The following is a 17,045-nucleotide window of genomic DNA, read 5'->3' as shown; positions in this document are numbered from 1 at the left end:
AAGAAAGAAGCTCAATAACCTAACAGGAGAAGCCATGGTAAGTAAGGCAGTGATATAGTGGTATTTTCACTGGACTAGGAATCCATGGTCCAGGGACTTGGGTTTGAATCCCTCCAGAGCAGATGGTGAAATTTAAATCAATGAAAACTTGGAGTTAAAGGCTAGACTAATGGTGACTGTGGAACAATTGTAGTTTAAAACCATCTGATTCACTTCAGGAAGGAAAGCTGTTGTCCTCATGGTATAGCCAGTGATGTCCACATTCCAGGAATGGTTTGAATTTAAAAGCCGGTGCTGGTAAAGTATGGGGCACTCAGCTGACACTCCACTGCAGTACTGAAGGAGTGCTACACTGTCAGATGAACTGTCTTTCAGATAAGATGTCAAATTAGAGCCCTATCTGTTCTCATATATAGACGCAAGCAATCCCATGGCACTATGACAAAGGATCCTTCAATCTTTGCCACAGTGTTGCTTTTGGAAGCCATGCAGATATTAGGTTCCTTTCCTACCACAGTGAGTACAATTTGAAAATGCTTTCTTAGTTGTAAAGTGCTATGAGACATCGGGTCATCAATTTGAGCCTTTCTTTATGTGGTCTCCATACCAATTATTGTGTGACATCACAGAGGCAAGTGTACATTGCATTTCATAAAGAACTGGGTAATGTTATGACCATATCCATCTAAGTTTCTCTTCCGTACTCTCCTCTTGCTGGTGTCCTTGATCTTCTTCCAACTTCCTTCATTTCAATGTTTTTATCCATCTATTTCAAGAGCCTGAAGAGTGCACAACAGGAAAAGGAGACTATGAGAAGGTAAACAATAACAACTCTATACTCCCACCGTCATGGAAAGGTTAAATCGCAGAATTCTTACAGTGCTGAAGAAGACCACTTGCCCATTGTGGCTGCATAGCCCCTCGGAATAAGCAATCTGCTGCCAATTTCCTGCTTTCTCTCCATAACCCTGCACATTTTTCCTTCCAAGCTAACAGTCTTATTCTTTTATGAATGTTTCAATCGAACCCACCTCCACTATACCCTCAGGCAATGTATTCTAGACGCTAACCACTTGCAGTGTGATAAAAAAATTCTCCTTGTGCCACTTCTGCCCCTTTTACTTAATTACGTGATATTTATATCTTCGTATTCTTGATTCCTTCGTGATTGAGAGATTTCTCCCAATCTACTCTGTTCAGACCACCATGATTTTTAACACCTCTTTGAAATCTCCTCTCAGACTCTCAGCTTTTCCAATCTATCCTCACAACTGAAGCTCCTTAACCATGGAACAATTTTTTGCAAGGCACAAGTGAGGACTGCAGATGCTGGAGATTAGAGTCAAGAGTTTGATACTGGAAAAGCACAGCAAGTCAGGCAGCATCCGAGGAGCAGGAAAATCGCTCAAAATCCCTTCATCAGGAGTGAGGCCAGGAGCCTCAGGGGTGGAGTGAAGAGATAAAGGGAGGGGAGTGGGACGGGTGGGGCGGGGAATAGCTGAGAGTGCAAAAGGTGAATGGAGGTGGGGATAAAGGTGATAGGTCAGAGGGGACGGTGGAGTAGATAGGTGGGAAGGAAAATGAACAGCTAGGACAGGTCATGAGGGCAATGTTGAGCTGAAAATCTTCCATATCCATCAAAGTTTTACCTGCACTTCCACACATGTCACTTACTGTATCCATTGCTCCCGATGTGGTCTCCTCTACATTGGATGGACAGGACAACTCTTCGCAGAGCGCTTTAGAGAACCTCTCCGGGACACCCGCACAAACCAACTCCACTGCCCCATGGTCGAACACTTCAACTCCCGCTCCCACTCTGCCGAGGACATGCAGGTCCTCGGCCTCCTCCATTGCCACTCCCTCACCACCCGATGCCTGAGGAAGAATGCCTCAGCATCTGCCTCGGGACCCTCCAATCCCATGGCATCAATGTGGATTTCACCAGTTTTCTCATTTTTTTCTCCCCCCACCTTATTCCAGTTCCAACCTTCCAGCTCAGCACCGTCCTCATGACCTGTCCCACCTGTCCATCTTCCTTCTCATCTATCAACGCCACCCTCCCCTCCAACCTATCACCTTTACCCCCACCTCCAGTCACCTATTGCACTCTCAGCTACCTTTCCCCACTAACAGCCCCCTCCCATTTATCTCTCTACCTCCCCCACCCCCCGAGGCTCCTAACCTCATTCCTGATGATGGGCTTTTGCCCTAAACGTCAATTTTCCTGCTCCTTGGATGCTGCCTGACCTGCTGTGCTTTTCCAGCACCACACTCTCGACCATTTTTTGCAAACCTTTGTGGTATTGTCTCCAATCTCTTCACAACCTTTCTAAAGTGTGGAGGTGAGAACTGAATGCAAGCCTCCAGCCAAAGTCAAACCTTTGATTTGTACAAGTTCAGCACAACCTTTTTGCTCTTGTGCTCTATGTTCCTATTAATGAAAACTAAGGGACTTTTGCTTTATTAACCTCTCTCCCAACCTGTCTTGCCACTTTCAATGATTTGAGCAAATAAACCACTGATCATGAATTGTTAAACTCTTCCTTTTAATGTCTCTTCATGATATTTTGAGCAAATGAATCACTTCACATTTCTCCACCTTGAACTTCATCTGCTGCCTCTCTGACTAATTTATCTATGTCTTTTTGACGTTTAACAATGTCTACCCGACAGTTCACAATGTTTTCAAATATTATATTGGTAGCAAACTTTGAAATTGTCTCCTGTGCACTGTGATTTATGCAATTGCTATGTATCAGGGGAAACAGGGGTCCCAACATGAGCCTCAAACAAAACATAGAACATAGAAAGGTACAGCACAGAACAGGCCCTTTGGCCCATGATGTTGTGCTGAGGGTTAATCCTAATGTAAAATAAAATAACTTAACCTACGCACCCTCAACTCACTGCTCTCCAAGTGCATATCCAGCAGTCGCTTAAACGTCCCTAATGACTCTGCTTCCAACACCACCACTGGCAACGCATTCCATGCATTCACAACTCTCTGAGTAAAGAACCTACCTCTGACGTCCCCTCTCTACCTTTCTCCTAATATCTTAAAACTATGACCATTCGTACAAGTCAATCTTGCCCTGGGGAAAAGTCTCTGACTATTGACTCCATCTATTCCACTCATTATCTTGTATACCTCGATCAGGTCTCCTCTCTTCCTCCTTCTCTGCAGAGAGAAAAGTCTGAGCTTATTCAATCTCTCTTCCAGTCCAGTCAGCATCCTGGTAAGCCTTCTTTGCACCCTCTCCAAAGCCTCTGTATCTTTCCTATAGTCACCAGAACTGGACACAATATTCCAAGTGTGGTCTCACCAGGGACTTGTAGAGCTGTAGCAAAACCTTGAGGCTCTTAAACTCGATCCCCCTGTTAATGAAAGCCAAAACACCATATGCTTTCTTAACAACTCTATCCACTTGGGTGGCAACTTTGAGGGATCTATGTACTTGCACACCTAGATCCCTCTGTTCCTCCACACTGCCAAGAATCCTGTCTTTAATCCTATATTCAGCATTTGAGTTCGACCTTTCAAAATGCATCATTTCACATTTATCCAGCTTGAACTCCATCTGCCATTTCTCAGCCCAGCTCTGCATCCTGTCTATGTCGCGCTGCAGCCTGCAATAGCCCTCAATACAATTGACGGCACCTCCAACCTTTGTGTCATCTGCAAATTTACTAACACACCCCTCAACCTCCTCATCCAAGTTATTTATAAAAACTACAAAGAGCAGAGGCCCAACATCCTTCAGCCCAAGGAACATCCATTAACCATGACCATCTTCTCCCTGTCACTCAGCTAATTCTTTTCCAAGTTGCTAATGTCCTATTTATTCCATGAGCTACAACTTATCACACATGCCTGTTGTGCTGTTTTGCATGAAACATCATTTGGTGGTCCATGTACAATACATCTAAACCATTATCCTCATGAAATCTCCCTGTTACTACTTCAAAAAGGCTCCAGCAAACAGTTGTGAAGTCCCTTCAGAAATCGACGTTGGCTCTCAGTAATTAACTCGCATTATGCATGTAGACACATGTCACTGAGGATCCAGACACCAAGATGAAAGTGCCAGTGGGTCCATCCCAGGAATCAGTGGCCCTGACAGTGAAGAGACTTCAAAGTGAACCTGCAGTAACAGCTGTCTGTGGTGCAGAGTCCAGGTAGTGTTTGCAAGGTGTATGAGAACTGAGCAAATGAAAGTGCACAAACTCACAAGGCGTGAGTACAGAGGTGCATGTTCCATCAAGTTGTTCCAAAGTCATTATGTTCTTATCAATTTCATGAGTCAGATATAATCTGAGATTGCTGATGGTGATGACAGTCCAATCATATCGTATTTATAGTATCTATGCTGGGAGTGACAGTGGATGCTAAGAATAAATATTTGATGGATTGCTCGAGAGTAATTTGGTTTCATTGCTCTCCACCTGCTGCTGTGACACTGCTGCATCTCTTACTTCTGCTGTACATTGATCTCAAATTTGTCTATCCTCTGCCTCTCCTTCGTTTTCGGGTATGTCTATTTACAGAGCAATAAAGTGGTACACAGCGTGCTATGACTGTAGTGAATACTGTGCTGCATATTGCAAAGAGCAAGCTGACCTTTCAGGTTTCCTGATCTAGCCATCTGCATACCAATAGCTCCCTGTCCTTCCAGTTCCTCTGTGAATCCGTGCAGTGTGGTGATCAGCTAGCGCAGCCTTGGATAGTTCTTGTCACAGACATGGGAATATGGAAACACAGGAACAGGAGTAGACCATTCAGTCCCTTGAGTCTGATTTGCCATTCAATAGGTTCATGGCTGATCCGTGGCCTATCTCTATTGGCTTATATCCCATAATACTTTTACTTAACAAAAATGTATCTATCTCAGATTTAAAATGATGAAGAAGTTATTCTAGATCCAATTCCATCATCTTGTGTGTGTGTGAAAGAGAGAGAGAGAAAGGGAATATTTGATTTTCTCAGAATGCAAGAGCCAAGAGCAATCCTGCAAAATTGGCCCTAACATGAATGAAGCATGTGCCTGGATTGAAATGTAATCATATACAAATGCCTACCCTTGCCTGTTGTATCTCCATCATGAAGGTTACACCCTGTAAGCATCATCTCAAGCTTCACTTCAATAAAGTCCTCGTGTTGAACACACTGCTGTCAATGTATGGTGGTAGAGGAGGTAGTGAAGAGAGTGCCCAGTGCTGAAATTAAAAAAAAGTTACAGTGAAAACACTGCTTAAGAGAAAATGGTTGTAGCTTCTCCAACACCAAATTACTGGAGAGGTTAGGCAGAAACTGGAAGTAATGGCAGAATTATGCAATAGCTATGGATTTGTTGAGCAAACCAGAACAAATCCCTACACTTTAATCACTTCTGAGAAGAGGTTGTTTCAAAGTATATTCCAACCCGAATTTCTCTGAAGGGTAGAAAAAAGAACACATGGCAGAAATTTTAAGAGCTTTACAGGCACTCTGTGATCCCTAAATAGATGTTATGTACTTATTCAATATACTTATTCAATACTATAGAACAAAGTGAAAAAGAGTCCATTGATCGATATGCAACATAATTGACTCAGTTTGTAGAAACTGTGAATTTGCACAATTAAAAGATGTGCTAATAGGGAGAGGTTTGTATTTGGAATAAAGGATCCCAAAGTGGAAGAACATTGGCAAAGAGAGGACAAACTTTCACATGGAAGAATAATTGACCTGTGCAGATGTACTGAGGTTGTGAAACAGCAGAGAGCGTATTTAATTTTTATTGTAAGCACTGTCCAATGTCACCCGCATCCCAACAGTGAATCAACCAATATGTGGCAGAACAGACCAGGCTTTGCATTTTTCTGACAGATAATCCAGGCACGCAGGGCAGAACAATCACAGATGAAGGGCAGGATAAAATACTACAAAAGGTATTGTGCAAAAAAGAAGGCATGTCCAGTGCAGTGACAGCAGTTGCACGCAAAAATGTGGCTATAAAGAAGCATATCAAGCAGGTGCAGATAGGTACATCAAGCAGGTATGGATAGTCACTGGTGGGAATGCAGCTAAAGATTCTGACAAATCGCGGTGGACCAGATACAACAGATTGGTTCATTCAAGTTGCTAAGTGAGACATGATTAATGACTGATGAAATAAGGCCTGATGAAGGGAAACCTCAGCTCAACATAAAATGTCAGAATGATCCTGGTGCATCATGCAACACCAAGACCTTCACAGACTTGTGCAAAGTGACTGAATCCAAAAATGAAGTCCTCAAAAGTAAGGTTAAGATTATATGAAGGCATCGCACTTGTGGTGAGGGGACAGATTGTTCTCTGAGCCCATTGCAGTGGCATGAAACAGAATCCAGAGCTCCAGATCGCAGGTAACAAGCAAATGCCACTCATCTCAGCCAGAGAAAGTCTCAGTCTCGGACTGCTAACCCTCAATGTGGCCAAATGAAATTTGCATTATGCGGCAGTACAGTAAGCAGTTGTGAAACACATCCTCGATAAGTACACAGTGTTAGAATGCCTTCCAGGAGGAGAGCAGCTTCACGTAGATGAGAATGCAAGATCAATTCAACATCTGTCAAGCAAAGTTCCAGCAGCCGCAAAGGTCAGCCTGAAAGAGAAGGTAGAAGATCTGGAGAAAAAGGGAGAGAACAAAGGTATCAACTTCTACAGGATGGATTAGCAGCATGGTAACAGCAGGAACACCTAGAAAACTAATCATATTTATTGACGCAATGAATCTTAATATACCACTGAAAACATCTCACTACCCGATGTCAACTATTGAAAGTCAAAACTCTTTACCATCCTGGCCATGAAGGATGGTCACTGGCAAGTGACTCTAAATAAAAGCAGCAGCTTTCTAATTATATTCCGGGCGCCCTTTGGGAGATACAGATGGCTGTGCATGCTGTTTAACATTTCCACTGCTCCAGCACAGATCAGCGCAGATGACATGAGATAGTGAGGGGAGGGGGAGCTAGAGAGGATGATCTGCTCAGTTATGGATGTGGAGATATAATGGAAGAAGCTACTGCTGATCACGATTAAAATCTAGTGCAACTGCTCAAAAGAGCTCCCCAAGAAAGCCTGAAGTTAAACGAGTCAATGTTACCTCTGAAGTCACATACATAGGCTGTGAACTGACAGCAAAAAGTCTTTGATTGGATCCCGAAATAATGAGCACTACAGCAGCGATGCAGCTTCCAACAGATGAAAAAGCAGTGCAATGATTTGTTGCATTTGTCAACTATTTGAGAAAATCCCTACCCAAATTGTTATCAGACTGTGAACAATTACACCAACTCATGGTCAAGGACATGCGGCGACATTGGGGCATAGAACAAGAAGTAGCATTCATTAAAATCAAGCAGAAATACTATGATATCAGTGATGATGTCACCCTGCAGCGTGATGTCATTGAAACAACAATCCTAATGCAACAAGGACCACCGGTTACATTCACATCCAGGGCATTAACATCAATGGAACAATCATTAGATTGAGAAGAACTGCTTCAACATTGTTTTTGCTTGTGAACATTTTCATCAACACCTACTTGGAAGAGGCAGAGTGCCTTTTGAGTCTGACCACTCCCCATTTCAAAAGGTTTCCTCAAGACAATACTATCTGCACTGAAGCAGATGCAAGGAATGCTATTCTGGTTACAAAGGTATCATCTAGATGTGACATACAAGCAAGAGAAGTAGATTACAGACATTAAAACTGAAATAACTGCACAGAGGTCGGTATCCCATCACCAAGTCACCCTTTATTTACATGGGCACCGTACATGGGCTCTGACCAGCAGCCAGCTCAGACCCAGCCCTAAGAATAAGGAGACTCTCTGAAGTTCCAGTTTGTTTTACTGGTTATATATATTTTATTAAACAATACACTGTTTACAAAACAATTGACATTAACAACTGTATACAGAGAAACAGCAATTTTACAAGGAAGAGGAAGGGTAAAGCCAGGGCCCAATTCCCACCGTTCAACCAGTATTCAGGGAAATGAGGACAAACCTCAAATCCCAGTTTCACTCATTACAAAACAGTAACAATGACATTTGAGAGAGTGTGTGTGTGTGTGTGTGTGTGTGTGTGTGTGTGTATATAAAATAGTCCAATTGCATAAAACAGTGCATACAATAGAGACACCCAGCAATCCAAAAAGCTCTGATTTATTATCTCCTGTTTTTTTTCTTCTTTTTTTATTATTAACCCCCACACTACCTTCTAACTGCAGTAGTGCTTATTTTTTTCCCCAGCACCCATGGTGTGTAAGCTCTGATTTATATCTGTCAGCCAGGGCCCCTGATTGGTCCAGGTTAATAGTCATTGAGATCCACCTGGCCCTTGTTCCAATCACTACAAAAACAAAACAAAGAACTGCAGATGCTGAAGACCTGAAACAAGAACAGAAGTTGAGGGAAAGTTGACAGGTGAGTGGCTACCTGCTGAGTTTCTCCAGTGATTTCTGTTTTTGTTTAGATTACAGACATATAGTCAAAAGCCACTTCCCTGGTGAAGAGAGTGGAAGATTCTGCGGTAGAGTGTGAAACCTTCCAGATTCAACATGAAGCAGCAGCTCACCATTCTCTGGAAGTCGCCCAAGTCAGCAAAGACACAAATAAAACAGACAAGCGGCTTGCTCAAATCAAAGAAACCATTCAAATAGATGTAAATCCCCAACTCTTACAACAAGTAGTGATGAAATGATTGCCAGAGAACATTAGGGGGCATCTTGGGTATATAGAGATGAATATGACATCCCCAAAGTTGCCTCTTGTACAAATGAAATGGAGTTATTATTATCCTGCGCAAGTTAAAGTGAAAGTACAACCGTACAATCCACCAGGGAATCAAATAAAGTCTAAGGAAGGCAAGAGATGTGCTTTACTGGCTAAATATAAGTAACAAAGTCAAGGATCACATTTGCCAGTGCAGCGTTTGGTACCAAGTTTAACGAGTTAGAAAGTCACTGATAGAATGTACCATCCCAGTCAGATTGGGAGTATCTCTCATAGGAACTGATTGGATATCTACCATGACAAAACATTCTGATTACTGGGTGTTGGACCAGTTGACTTTAATGACAACTGCTGAGATTACCCAAAACCTCACGTCTACTGATAAAGCCTTCCCGAAGTTGCCATGGATGAGAAAAACCATCAGTGAAGAATTCAATGACTTCATGAAAAATTGGGAAGTCAAACACTACCCATCATCTCCTCACTATCCCCAAGCAAGTGGAAAGGCTGAGGCAGTGGTGAAAAATCGCCAAGGAATCACAAAGAACTCGAGCAAATGTCACACAGACAGATACAAGGCAGTCCTCAAGTGAAGAAAGATGCCCATTGAAAGTAGAGAATGCAAAGGCTAATGTCATGCCAGACAAAAACTCAACTTCCAATAGTGAAACAGTTGCCAAAACCATAAGCAGACACAGATGTAAGTGAAAAAAACATCAAGACTAGAAAGCCAAATTTAATTTGGATAAGACTGCTAAAGCATTGCCAGAATGGAGTACTAGGGAGCTGATCAGGATAAAAATATTCAATGATCTCAACAAAAGCCAGCTCTAGCGTCAACGTGGAACTTGTCTGCAGCAGTTGTCTTCTCTATCATAGTTGGTGGAAGTGAACAACCAGAGAAATCATCACAACCGCAGGCATATAAATCCAACCTCAGACATTGATCCTCAGCTGCAGGCAGCCACTCAGGGAAAGGTGAATGTATTACCTACACAGGACACCCACCAACCATCAGAACCACAGCAACCCAACAACAGAAATATAATAGCAACAGCTACTACAGCGACAGCAAATGACACAGGAATGAGACTCTGTTGAAACAAGATTATGCAGATAAACAGCCAACATCACACATGTATACCTCTAGGAGGCCTGCACACTTTAAGGACTATGTGCAATGCATAGCCAGAGACTGATAGAAATAACTAATGGCTAAGGCAGGAGGACAGTACTGGATATAGGTGATAATTTGGGTAACTAAAAATGTTCATGATAATGAATGCATTTTACTTCTTTTGTTGTATTAAAAAAGGTATGTTTCAATTGAAATGCAGTCATATACAAATGTCTGTCCTAGTGTGCCATGGACATGTGACCTCTACCATGAGGTACACATCATGTCAGCATATATCTTAAACTTAACTTCAATAAAGTCCTCATGGTTGATTCACTGCTGTGTTCGTTTGTGGTCACACACTTAGTGGAAATTCAAGAAATTAAATCTATAACAGATGGAGAAATGGTAAGAGTTGACACAAGGATCATGGAAGGTCACATTTGTGTAATTATGCACAGCTACAGCACAGGGGAGACTTCTATTTCTGTAAAAATTACTAGTTCTTTCAATTGTTGGTTTGGTTCCAGTGTCAAAAGATTTGAATTAAATTACCCTGGTACCCCAAGGCATTTTTAATCTCCTGGCAGCAACAATGTGCTGGAAATCCATTAACTTGGCAATAGATTCCTGGAATGGCTCAGTAGCAAAGAAAGTGAAAGGCAGTTGCATCTTACTTCATTGCAAGCACCATCCTTATCATTGATGTGATTCTCAAATGATTCTGGAGAATAAAGCCTCAGTTCTTCAAAGGTGCTCAGGAGTGAGATTTACCACCTAAAGATTCCAGAAGTGAATTCCAAAGGTGACATGAGAGTCACAGCCCTTGACATCAAAGCTGCATTAGACCAGGTGTGGCATCAAGGGGCCCAAACAAAACAGGAATCATTGGGTACCGGGGCAAACTCTGTGGTGGTAGGAATCATAGCTGGCACATAGGAAGATGGTGGTGTTGTTGAAGGTCAGTCATACCAGCTCCAGGACATCTCTGCAGGAGTTCCTCAGGGTAGTGTCCTCGGCCCAACCATCTTTAGCTGCTTCATCAATGGCCTTCCCTCCATCATAAGGTCAGAAGTGGGGATGTTCGCTGATCATTGCACAATATTCAACACCATTCCCAACTCCTCAGATACTGAAGCAATCTGTGTCCAAAGGCAACGAGATCTGGAAAATATCCAGGTTTGGGCTGACAAGTGAAAAGTAACATTCATGCCACACAAATGCCAGACTGTGACCATCACCAATAAGAGACAATCTAACCACCACCCCTGGACATTCAATGGTGTTACATCAGTTAAACCCTCACTTTCAACATCCTAGGGGTTATCATTAACCAGAAACTCAACTGGACTCACAATGGCTACAACAGCAGGCCAGAGACTAAGCATACTGAGGTGAGTAACTCAGCTCCTGACTCCTTAAAGCCTATCCGCCATCTATAAGTCACAAGTCAGGAGTGTGATGGAATACTCCCCGTTTGCCTGGGTGAGTGCAACTCCAACAACACTCAAGAGGCTTGACACCAACTAGCCCGCTTGATTGGCAGTACATCACAAGCATCCACTCCCTCCACTGCCAGTACTCAGTAGCAGCAGTGTGTACTATCTACAAGATGCACCGTAGAAATTCACCAAAAGTCTTCAGATAGCACTTTCCAAACCTATGACCACTTCCATCTAGAAGAACAAGGGCAGCAGTTACATGGGAACACCATAACCTTCAAGTTACCCTGCAAGACACCCACCACACTGACATGGAAATATATCGCCATTCCTTCACTGTCGCTGGGTCAAAATCCTGGAATTCCCTCCTTAAGTGCATTAAGGGTCAACTCAAAGCAGGTGGACTGCAGTTGTTCAAGAACGCAGCTCCCCCCACCTTTTCAAGGGCAACTAAGGATGGACAATGAATGCTGGCCCAGCCAGCAAAGCCCACATCCCATAAAAATTAATTTAAAAATGACGTAATTGTAAAAACATGCTGGGGAAGTCATGGCCTGGTCTGAAAGCCTAGTGTTGAAAAGTGTGGTGCTGGAAAAACACAGCAGATCAGGCAGCATCCAAGAAGCAGGAGGGTCGACATGCGGGAAGAGGAGGGTATAAGCTGTCCAATTCCTGAACCTCCCCTCTTGAACTCTACCCCTCTAACCGCCACAAGGATAGAACCCTCTAGGCCCTCACCTTCGCCCCACCAACCTCTGGATACGAAGCATCATCCTACGCCATTTCCGTCACTTACAATCAGACCTCACTGCCAGAGATATATTTCTCTCTCACCCCTATCAGCATTTTGTAAAGCCCCTTCCCTTCATGACTCCTTGTTAGGTCCATGACCCCACCAACCCACCGTCCATTCCCGACACCTTCCGTTGCCACTGCAAAAGCTATAAAACCTGCACCCACACCTCCTCCCTTGCCTCCATCCAAGACCCAAAGGATCCTTCATCACCTGGCAGAGATTTTCCTGCACATCCAAACATCTGATCTACAATGTTCATTGCTCTCGATGAGGTCTTCTCTACATTGGGGATACAGGACGCCAACTTGCGGAATGTTTCAGAGAACATCTCTGGGACACACGCACCAAACAATCCCACCACCCTGTGGCCGAACACTTCAACTCTTCTTCTCACTCTGCCAATGACTTGCAAGTCCTCGACCCCCTCCACCGCCAAATCCTAGCCACCCGATGCCAGGAGGAAGAATGCCTCATCCTCCGCCTTGGGACCCCCCCCAACCACACGGCATCACCATCAACTTCACCACCTCATCCAATCCTCCTACTCGGCACCACCGTCTTGAAATGTCCTACCTGCCCATCTTCCTTCCCACCTCTCCGCTCCACCCTCTGCTTTGACCTATCACCATCCAAGCTATCTTCCTCCAAGCCCCAACCCCTCCTATTTACCTTTCAGCCCCCTTCCCCACCTCAACATTCCTGATGAAGGGCTTATCCCCAAAACATCGACTCTTTGCTCCTCGGATGCTGCCTGTCCTGCTGTGTTTTTCCGGTGCCACAGATTTCAACTCTGATCTCCAACACCTGCAGTCCTCACTTTCTCCTGTAAGCCTAGTGGCAGAACCTCTTTGTGAGGGCTCATCTCTGGTGCAGCCTTAGTCTTCTGGTTTCCGTGGCATCCTCCCACTCATATTCCTTCTCTCATTCCAACATGTAACACACAAACTGCCCATTAGAAGTCTCATTTTGAAATCTTTTGAGCACATGTCTTAAATCTCCTGACTGGAACTCAAATTGTTTTAATATGCTGCAAAATGCAGTTTTGAAGTCTAAAAGTCCAACCCCAAAATATTTTCAAGACATTTCTTACGCGTTCATTTCTTATATGCACACGGGAAAGGCCATTCATTGCTCATTGCCAGTTGTCATTGAGAATGTGATGGTGATCAGCCTTTTGGAACTGCTACAGTCCATGCCATGTAGGTACACCCTGGTGGGAGGGATTCAGGGATTCTTATGTAGCAAAGTTGAAGGATTAACTATTTGGAGTGATAGTGGTACTGTCTTTGGAATAGTAATCCAGGGGTTAATAGCCTAGGGACGCGAATTTAAATCCCACCACAGCAACATTCTTCCGTTCACTCATGGGACGTGGACATTGCTGGCTGGGCTAGCATTTATTACCCATCCCAAGCTACTCTTGAGAAGGTGGTGGTGGGCAACTGGTAGAATAATTTAAATTCAAATAGTAAGAAATCTGACATTATAAAGTTAGTCACCGTGACAGTGACTATGAAATGATCACTGATTGCTGTAAAAACTTATGTTTAATTTGGTTCACTAACATACTTGAGGGAAGGAAATCTGCCATCTTACCTGGAACCCAAAGTAGACCAGCACGAGGCTGGAAGATGAAAGCAAGCCCGGCAACCTCGGGTAGTGGAGAAGTCAATGTTTCAGGTGTAACCCTTCTCAGTCCTGAAGAAAGGGTTACATCCGAAATGTTCACTTCTCCAACCTTTGATGCTGCCTGGTTTGATCTTTGATCTTCCAGCCTCCTGTTTGTCTACCTTGAATTCCAGCATCTGCAGATTTTTTTTGTCTCTAACTAGTTTTATCTGGCCCGGCCTATACCTGACTCCAGACCCACAACAGTGCAGCCGACCTTTAACTACCCTCTGAAATGGCTGAGCAAGTCACTAGGTTTAAGGTGATTAGTGATGGGAAACAAATGCTGACTTTGCCACAATGCCCAGATCCCATGGGTGATTGAATAAAAAGCTGAAAAGTCAGGTGAGTGTCTTGGACAGGAACCTGCATGTGGTTGTATTCCTTTGTGTCCACTTGTTCTTTTAGCTGCCAGAGATTGTGGGTTTGGAACGTGCTGTGTAAGGAGACTCAGTGATGTCCAGCAATGCATTTCAGAGGTGATATGCTCTGATGCTATTGAGCGGTGAGGTGAAGGTGTTTAAAGGATTTGGTTGGTGTTTCAATCAAGTAAGCTGCATAATCCTAGATGGTGTCAAACTTCTTTAGTGTTGTTAAAGTTGTACTCATCCAGAGAAATTCCATCACAATACATGATCTCTAACAACCACAACCATCTTCCTTTGTGCTAGATATGACTCCAGCCAGCACAGAGTTTTCCCCTCAATTCCAATTGACTCCCATTTTGTTCAGGTCCCCTGATGCAATACTCGGGTCAAGTGCTGTTTTCATGGCCAGTCAGCCTCACCTTTATTTTATTTTCCTCGGGTTCAAGTGAATGGTGTCATTATGCAATCTTACACAACTCATGTACACGACTGAATTGAAAATGACAGTCACTCCCCTTGCTGAGCACAGAATTGGTCAGGTGGACTACCACACAGTGAGCAGTCCGTTCTAATGACGAGTCATTGGACCTGAAATGTTGACTGCATTTTCTCACTACAGATGCTGCCAGACCTGCTGAGTTTCTCCATCAATTTCTGTTTCTGGTGCGTAAAAAATTCTATTTGCTCCCAAGAGTCTTAGCCCAGCTCTCACCCTTCCTTCTGATCAAAATTCCTGAGACTGACGGTTCAAATTGACACATCAATAAGACCTGTTAAGTATTCATAAAAAAATTCATCGTAATGCTCAGAACAAAATTTGTCATATTACATTGATCTTGTTCCAATACAGAATATTATTTAAAAAATGAAAGAAATGACATAAAGTATTTTCTTTCAGTCTTGCTTTCACATCCAGTTATATGACAGGCATCCCCACAGGGCCCACCGAAGCATCAGAATATAAAGCACGCAGTCTTTGTGAGCACACTCCATATTAATAAGGCTCAATTCAGAAAGATTACAAGTGAGTACTATGGGCCTAGGTTCCAAAGGAAATGCAGATTATCAGTGGATCCTGCTCACCTGAATTGTGAGCCACACTGCCTCACAGGATCTTGACCTTGATAAATCATAATGTCCATCTGTTTAACTGCATGAGGGAAATTCACATATACTCAGGAAGCATCAAATTATATAGCAGCTCAATGGTTTATCTAGAGTGCTTCTTAACAAAGGATAACTAACATTGACATATAAAAAGATGGATTGATTTGAAGGGTGTAATAATTGGAACAAGGGCCAGGTGGACCTCATTGACTATGAGATCCTTGATTGGGGTTGTTAACCTAGTCCAATCAGGGAGCCCTGACTGACAGATATAAACAGGAGATTGTGCTTGCTTTGGCAGCACATATACTAAAATTGGAATGATACAGAGAAGATTAGCATGGCCCCTGTGCAAGGATGACATGCAAATTTGTGAAGCGTTCCAAGTTTTTGAGGATTTTGCATTGCTGTATTTCACATTTGGAACTGTAATAACATGTTACAATTTGTGTGTATGTAACTTTTGCTTCAATAAGTGATTAAATCACACTGTCTATGAAAAAAAATAAACAGGAGATTCCGTGTCCCCTCAGTTTAGGGGATTGACTCTGTGCTGGTTGGTACTATAGGCAGTATGTTGCTGTTAGCGTCTGCTTTTTTTTTTGGGGGGTGAACACTGAAACCAGTTTAACTGGTATCCTCTTAGTGAGGACTGATTGTTAAATTCCTGATGCACATAATGTGTTTCAGGTGAACTCTGTTCTCATTAGGGGATTGTTGTTTCACTGGCTGGTTACAGCCTATGTGTTATTCTTTCCTCTTTTTTTAATTCTCCTTGAAAAAAGGACCATGTTAATTTTGTGGTAGGACTTAGCCCTTGGACTCTGGTTTTCTTTGTTTTTGTATCTGTCTTTACTCTTTTATTGGTGTTTTGACTGAGCCCTGTGGAAGACATACATTTCACCAGAGTAGCTGTTCCTGTGGGGAGGCCTAGCCCTGGGACTGGGCCTCTGAAGGTTGAACACCTGTGTGTATCCTGGAGTTTGGGAGAAGACCTTTCCTTCAGGAGTGGACCAAACCCCTGTGAGTTAACTGCACCTGTACAACGTACTGTGTTCCTGTGAGTGGGCCTGGCTCTCCCTGGCTGGACCAGGACTCCATTGAGACTGAACACCTGTGCTGTGGGGTGTGCATTTGCTGCCTTCAGGAGTAGACTGTTTTTAGCAATGGATTCTACAGTTTGAAGTGGACTCTAATTATGACCATGTACATTGTATACTGGAGAGGAGTCCTCCTGGAAATGGATTCTATATTTTGAAGACTGTACAGATTTGGACTGTGTACCAGAAATTGGGTAACTAATTGTATTGTGGTGTTTTCTGGATCTATCTCACTCACTGTCTTGTGTGTCCTTGAGTCTGGCAGGCCTTGCTCTGAGCTGGGAGGCTCATGTGTTGTCCTGAAAGCTGTCACCCTGAGAGCTGGAGGGTGGGTAGGCCATCCTGTGAACCTGAAGATTGGTAGGCTGTCCTGAAAGCTGGAGTGTGGGTAAGCCACCCTGATGCCAGTCACTGAGTCAGATGGTGAGTAGGCTGTTCTGAGTGCTGTTGCCCTGATAAGGGGTAATTGGGATGGGCTGTCCTAGAGGTGGTGGAAAGGTGTCAGGGTGGACTGAACTGGAAGGGGCATTGGGTGGACTGAGAGCTGGAAGGTGGGTAGGGGTGGGCTTGCTGGGTCTGTATTGTCTGCACTCTTGCATGTGACAGTATTGTCTAATGTACAAATGTTGTCAGTCTTATGTGGAACTGGGATTTGAGGTTTGTCCTCCTCTCCCTGTAA

General features: G+C 43.5%; 1 non-coding gene across 1 annotated transcript; it reads left to right on the top strand.

Moving 5' to 3' along the window:
- The first annotated feature begins 15,551 nt into the window (after positions 1-15,551).
- LOC132832367 (U6 spliceosomal RNA) lies at positions 15,552-15,658 on the top strand. Its single transcript, XR_009646936.1, has one exon. It is a non-coding gene; the product is annotated as a U6 spliceosomal RNA (small nuclear RNA).
- Positions 15,659-17,045: the final 1,387 nt, after the last annotated feature.

This window comes from Hemiscyllium ocellatum, chromosome 34 (genome assembly GCF_020745735.1).
Source record: "Hemiscyllium ocellatum isolate sHemOce1 chromosome 34, sHemOce1.pat.X.cur, whole genome shotgun sequence".
NCBI lineage: Eukaryota > Metazoa > Chordata > Chondrichthyes > Orectolobiformes > Hemiscylliidae > Hemiscyllium > Hemiscyllium ocellatum.
The sequence above is the reverse complement of the archived record's forward strand: the minus strand, read 5'-3'. Positions and strand labels throughout refer to the sequence as shown.